The 6,361-nt window shown below is 41.1% G+C and overlaps 1 long non-coding RNA gene across 1 annotated transcript; it reads right to left on the bottom strand.

Annotated features, from left to right (window-relative positions):
• Positions 1-1,318: 1,318 nt before the first annotated feature.
• On the bottom strand, positions 1,319-5,614 carry LOC137372598 (uncharacterized). Its single transcript, XR_010975454.1, has 4 exons — positions 5,535-5,614; positions 4,604-4,743; positions 2,247-2,326; positions 1,319-1,387 (listed from the first exon to the last, which is right to left on the bottom strand). It is a non-coding gene; the product is annotated as an uncharacterized lncRNA (long non-coding RNA).
• Between the last annotated feature and the right edge of the window lie 747 nt (positions 5,615-6,361).

Here is a 6,361-nt window from a genome sequence, read left to right as displayed (position 1 = left end):
TGTGTTGTGAGGAAGATTCAAAGTAGCTTCAAGGAGATTTGGAAAGACTTTGTGAGTGGGCAAGAACGTGGCAGATGGAATCTCATGTGGAAAAATGTGAGGTTATCCACTCTGGTAGGAGGAACAGATGTGCAGAGTATTTCTTAAATGGTAAGAGATTAGAGAGTGTAGATGTACAAAGGGACCTGGGTTTCCCTGTCAATAAGTCACTGAAAGCTAATATGCAGGTGCAGCAAGCAAGTAAGGCGGCGAATGGCATGTTAGCCTTTATTGCAAGAGGATTTGAGGACAGGAGTAGTGAAGTCTTACTTCAATTGTATAGAACCTTGGTTAGACCACACCTGGAGTATTGTATGTAGTTTTGTTCCCCTTACCCTAGGAAGGATATTATTGCCATAGAGGGAGTGCAATGAAGGTTCACCAGATTTGTTCCCAGGATGGCGGGATTGTCCTATGGAGAGAGATTGGGGAAACTGGGCCTGTATTCTCGAGAGTTTCGAAGAATGAAACTGAAACCTACAAAATACTTAAAAGGATAGATGCAGGTAATATGTTTCCCCTGGTTGGGGAGTCTAGAACCAGGGGACACAATTTAAAAAATAAGGGGGAAGCCACTGAGGACAGAGATGAGGAGAAATTTCTTTACTCAGAGGGTTGTGAATCTTTGGAATTCTTTACCTCAGAGGGCTGTGGAAGCTCACTCATTGAGTATGTTTAAAGCAGAGATTGACAGATTTCTAAATACAAGTGACATAAGGGGATATGGGGATCGTGTGTGAAAAAGGCACTGAAGTAGATGATCAGCCATGATCATATAAAATAGCGCAGCAAGCTCGATGGGCTGAATGGCCGACTCCTGCTCCTATGTTCCTAGACTGAATTTGGAGTAAACAAAATGCTGCTAAAAATAAACACTTGAAATCTTAATTATAAATGAAACAAAAAATATCACTATCAGAGATATCCAAGAGCAGGTATGAATCTAGGCCTGCTCACAGAACAACTGAGCTTTAAAGTAATGTCCAACACCATCAGAGAGGCTGTTCATCAAAATAAAGTCAGATTTATCAGAAGGTTTAACTTGTCTTTTACATGTAACCTTGTCTAAGACCGAGGCTGAGAGATATCTATTAAATCAGTTTATCGATTCAGTATATAAAATAGTACAGCACTTGAATCTGACAATAGCATCTCCTATGAAGTAAACCTCAGTTGCATCAGATTCCTGGAAAGTTGCATCTTTGAGAAATTTTTTGTCGCAAAGTAGAGAGAAACAAATTGTTTGACCAATCTCGACTATCGAAGATTGTGGATTTGCTTCAGTCTGATGCTTGCAGTTCACTGAGGCAATTAGATTTCTGCCCTTCTGGACTTGATAATCTTTGGTCTGTAACAAACACAAGTAATTGGTGTTACTCAATCACTTTCTATAAAGAATGAAATTGTGTGTGTACAATACACTTCATGTCCTCAGGACCACCACCAAAGCACCTGACAATAAATCAAATATTTTTTGAAATGCAGTCACGGTTGTAACGTTGGAATCACGGCAGCACAGCAAGGTCCCACAACTAGCAATAAGATCAATGACAAGATAATCTGTTTTAGGTGTTCACTGAGGGATAAAAATTGGCCAGGACACTTGGGAAGAACTCGCTACACTTTTCTTTTACATCCACCTGAGAAGGCAGACGGGGCCTCGGTTTAACATCTTCAACAAAAGACAGCACCACCAACAGTGAAGCTCTCACTCAGTACTGCACTAAAGTGTCAGCCTGGATTATGGGATTCAGGTCTCTGAAGTGGGACGTGAAATTATTTTATCCATGTAAACTTGCAATGACACCACTTGAGGATGTAGTTTTGAAAGCCATTGCATTCTCAGTAAAGGAACAAAAAAGCCTTATTGAAACAATATTTGGAATTTTTTTTTAAAAAGCCAGTCTGGTGATGGCACATACAAGTTCAGAACTGAATGCGATAGATCTAGATACAAGGGAGAGTAGGTGAACTGGAGATCAGTGCAGCAACCGATTGCGGAATTACCAAAAACATAAATATATCAGCTGCTGATTTACACTGGCTTTCAATATGAAGGCTGACTGCTTGCTGCTCAATACATCAAGTCAAAATATTAAAATGATAGTAAACATTTTCTAGAGCTTTTCAATCCTACACTAACTTAGCTGTTTAAAGGCACAATCCCTGGGGTCCAAATCTATTGGTGTGTGGTAACAGGTACATACCGTGTTTGGCAACGGAGCCCAACGATGCTTTGGATCTTTCGCCCTCAGTAAGGGATTTCCAGCTCTTTGCAGATTCAGTCCTGAAAACAGAAAACAAATTCTAACTTAGAGCTCGGCAGCGTAAATCATATAGTCCGTGCAGTATAACCAACTTAGCTATTTTCAGTGATGGATAAATCCAGTCAACCCCTTCCTAGACTGTGGTGCATAAACAGGCAGTCCCCATACTAAACAGCATTTCCCAATCTTTGCCTAACCTTCTGGAGTGTCTGTAATAGACACAACTGGTAAACCAACACTGGCCTCCTAGTCAGAACCCTGAAACTGTTGTGCCACTATTTCCCAGCAAGCTTTTCTGACTTGCTTTTCACCTTATAACCTGTCCTGCTGGTAACACAGCTGATGTCTCTGGGTAATAGTCACATTTTAAACTGCAAGAACACAGATTTCTGCACTGCTGCCTGGAGGAGTTATATCAGTAAAAAGGCAATCAGCTATCAAAAATATCTTCCAGGGAATGTAAAACAATTCCCACTCTGGGCCATAATGAGTTGAATAAAATGACAAAAGCAAAATACTGCAGATGCTGGAAATCTGAACGAAAAACAGAAAATGCTAGAAACGCTCAGCAGGTCAGGCAGCAGCTGTGGAGAGAGAGAAATGGAGTTAATGTTTCAGGTCAATGACCTTGCATCAGATTCTGATAAAAGGTCACCAACTTGAAACAGCAACTTTATCATTGAATAAAAATGAACCTGAAATACCAGCAGTAAGAAAGGTACCATCCTGATCTAATATTACAATCACATTTCTGTGCTGCCAAATACAAAATGCTGGAGAAATCTACCATGTTTCAGTTATAAAGGAATTCCAATTTTTATTTTCCACACACATTTCGCTCCATGCACTTAGTCACTTTTGATGCGTATTAAATTAAGATGCCAAACAGTTGCATCGTCCAATCTTCTTAAACCAGTAGCATACAAAGCTTCGGTTAAATGACTGTCTGCTATCAACACCCGAAAGAGGAGAATATAATTGCAGCACTTAGCACAAACTAATTGAAGGAGGTATTGGGCCTGGTGCACACTGTGTGGAAGCATTGGGTCAACCTGAAGTTGAGTTTTTGTCTTGATTGACACTTACTCCTTCCCTCATCATTGGCTAGACCATGGTGAAAGGAGAAAGTGGCAACATGGTGGAATGGATTCTTTTGACACTGAAGGTTGCTACAGAGCAGTACTCATATATGTAACCGGGCCTCCAGGCTGGAACAACCAGCTCTTTAGACAATAGTGTGTGATGGAGATAGGGTAAACGGAAGCAGCAAATAAATTCAAATTTCAAGTATGAAAGGGTGTTAAATATGAATGGAGAAAAGAGTCATTGTCCATTTCAGTGCATGGAACATTACGACCTGGGGGCAGGAGATGCGAGTATACAAATGGCAGTTTACAATCCCAACAATACACGGATTTTGTGGAAATACTACACTCCCAGGACTGCCTCATGGCACATCCCGAAACTCACCCAATTGACCTGCCCAGGTAATGTATGAACATTAACATTTTGGAGCAATTGCATAGGTTTGCTTTAAAATAAAATTATTGAACAATGCTCTTCTTTTCTGTCATACAGAATGACCTGATCGGTTTCGCATCAGATATACAGGCTTGTTTTTGGAAAGGTTTTAAACTGTTGAGAGGAACATTAGTTATAACTATTAGGAAAGGTTGAACCGACTGGGGGTCTTTAATCTAAAAAAGAGAAGGCTGAGGTGTGTCCTGATGGAGGTCTTTAAAATATGAAGGGGTTCAAATAGGGTAAACATAGAGAAGATGCTTCCACTTGTGGGGGAGACCAGAACTAGGGGCCATTAATATAAGGCAGTCATGAATAAATTCACAGGGAGTTCAGGAGAAAATTCTTTACCCAGAGTGTGGAGTGGAGAGTGGTGAGAATTATGGAACTGGCTACTACATGGAATGCTTAAGGTGAATAATATAGGTGTATTTAAGGGCAATCTAGATAAGTACCTGAAAGAAAAAGGAAGAGGGAGCACTGTTAGGGTCAGATGGTGTAAGGTGGGAGGAGGCTCAGGTGGAGCATAAATACCTACATAGACCTGTTGTGCCGAATGGTTGGTTTGTGTGCTATAAAGTCTAGGTAAATGCACAGCTTCCCCAACATAAAACTGCTAGATAACTGGGGACCCTTCAACCACTAACTAATTTCGACAACAGGAATTCCACTCGGGTAGAAGACCCACCATTACTATCATATTTATCATATAAAAGTGCAATAGAAGAGACAATTCTTCAGAAGATTTTCCAATTAGCACCCAACACTGACAGTACCTCTGTAGAGAGAGTGGTTTAATCTTGGGTTTCTCAGTACCAGTGGAGTACAGGTTTTTGATCTGCGGTTTGGTTGAGCAGGCCACATCAAGGTCTTTACTTAGTTCAGCCTGGGTCTTCTTAATAAATTCATCATAGGACTGGTGAAGACAGAGACACAGAGAGACATGTGAGGTCAAACATTCTGATTTAAAGAACCACAAGTCAATCATAGTTTGCTAACTGCACTAGACAAACTGCAAAACCATTCCTGAATAAAAAAAGTGAATTTTAGCAGCAAGTAAAACTAATCACCCAAGTAAGTAACTAAAAAGATTAATGGGGGTGACAAAATACCTGGATGGTCATATGTTGTCAAAACCAATTTGTTAGTTAAGGTTCCCCCCACCCTACCAAACACTTAACACACTAAATCCCAACACTACAACAACCTCTAATTATCCAGCATTTAATATAGCAAAATGCCCCGAACTGCTTTAACAAAGAAGAAGTGGGCATTGAGCAGGAGGGTGACAGCCTAAGGAGAGGCTACCCAAGGTGCCATTGAAAAACATAGATCTTCAGGAACCTCCTGAAAGTAGGAAGTGATGTGGCAATGCAGATGGATTTGGGAAATGGTTTTGAACGAGCTTTGGACATAATGTGGAAGACTCTGCCACTAACGGTGGAGCAGAGACAGACCGAAAGAGAAAACCTATTTTTGAATAACATCTTTCTTGCCCGCCGGACATCCCAAAACACTTTATAGCCCTCAATAATTTTCTAATTAAAAATTGTAAAAGCATCTACTTTGTAGATGCTGAGTTGATTTTGAGAATATGAAGTATGTGCAACTGGCTGAATTGCAGCTTCTGCAGTGACTGATGTTCTATCGCCAGCTGAAAACTGGCTAGACAGTGTGGGGTGTCAGGCCCTTCCACAATAGTCTCACCTCCAGTTGTTTAAGGAGGCTAGCCTCCTGGGCTTTCAATCTCTCCTTCTGACGTTTCTTCTGTTCTTTTTTCAGCTTATCTGCCTGTGTGGAGTTTGCAAGTTCTCCCTGTGTCTGCGTGGGTTTCCTCCGGGTGCTCCGCTTTCCTCCCACATGCCAAAGACTTGCAGCTTGAGAGGTTAATTGGCCATTATAAATTGCCCCGAGTATAGGTAGGTGGTAGGGAAATATAGGGACAGGTGGGGATGTGGTAGGAATATGGAATTAGTGTAGGATTAGTATAAATGGGTGGTTGATGGTCGGCACAGACTCGGTGGGCTGAAGGGCCTGTTTTAGTGCTGTATCTCTAAACTAAACTTATCCACAATTGACTTGCGTTTCCTAAGCTCATCCTTCAGAGCACGGATTCTGCTTTCAATATCACTCTGGTCTGATGTTGTTTCTGTAAAGAATCCACTCAGGTTCAGATTATAACAGTTTTACTTACAACCACACTCATGTAGCAATAGCACTCAAAATCAAATGCAGTAAGGGAAGGAATCCACTTTGAAACTCAATTATGTCCTAGGTCCATGTGTTTAAAAACAGGGATAGTTATGCTTAGTCAAATCTCCAGTTAACATGCATCCAGTCTCTGCACACTAACATTAACTAATAGAGATAAATGTAAATCCACATCTGTATAACTCCTAGATTCACTCATCATAACCTCTTCAGTAACTGTAATCAGACCCGCAGTCCCGCTGTACACACTGACCGAGCGGACCCGCAGTCCTGCTGTAAACTCTGACTGTGTTGTACACTGATCTGGTCAGACCCACAGCAAG

This window comes from Heterodontus francisci, chromosome 8 (genome assembly GCF_036365525.1).
Source record: "Heterodontus francisci isolate sHetFra1 chromosome 8, sHetFra1.hap1, whole genome shotgun sequence".
Taxonomy (NCBI): Eukaryota; Metazoa; Chordata; class Chondrichthyes; order Heterodontiformes; family Heterodontidae; genus Heterodontus; species Heterodontus francisci.
This window is presented reverse-complemented; position numbering and strand designations above follow the sequence as displayed.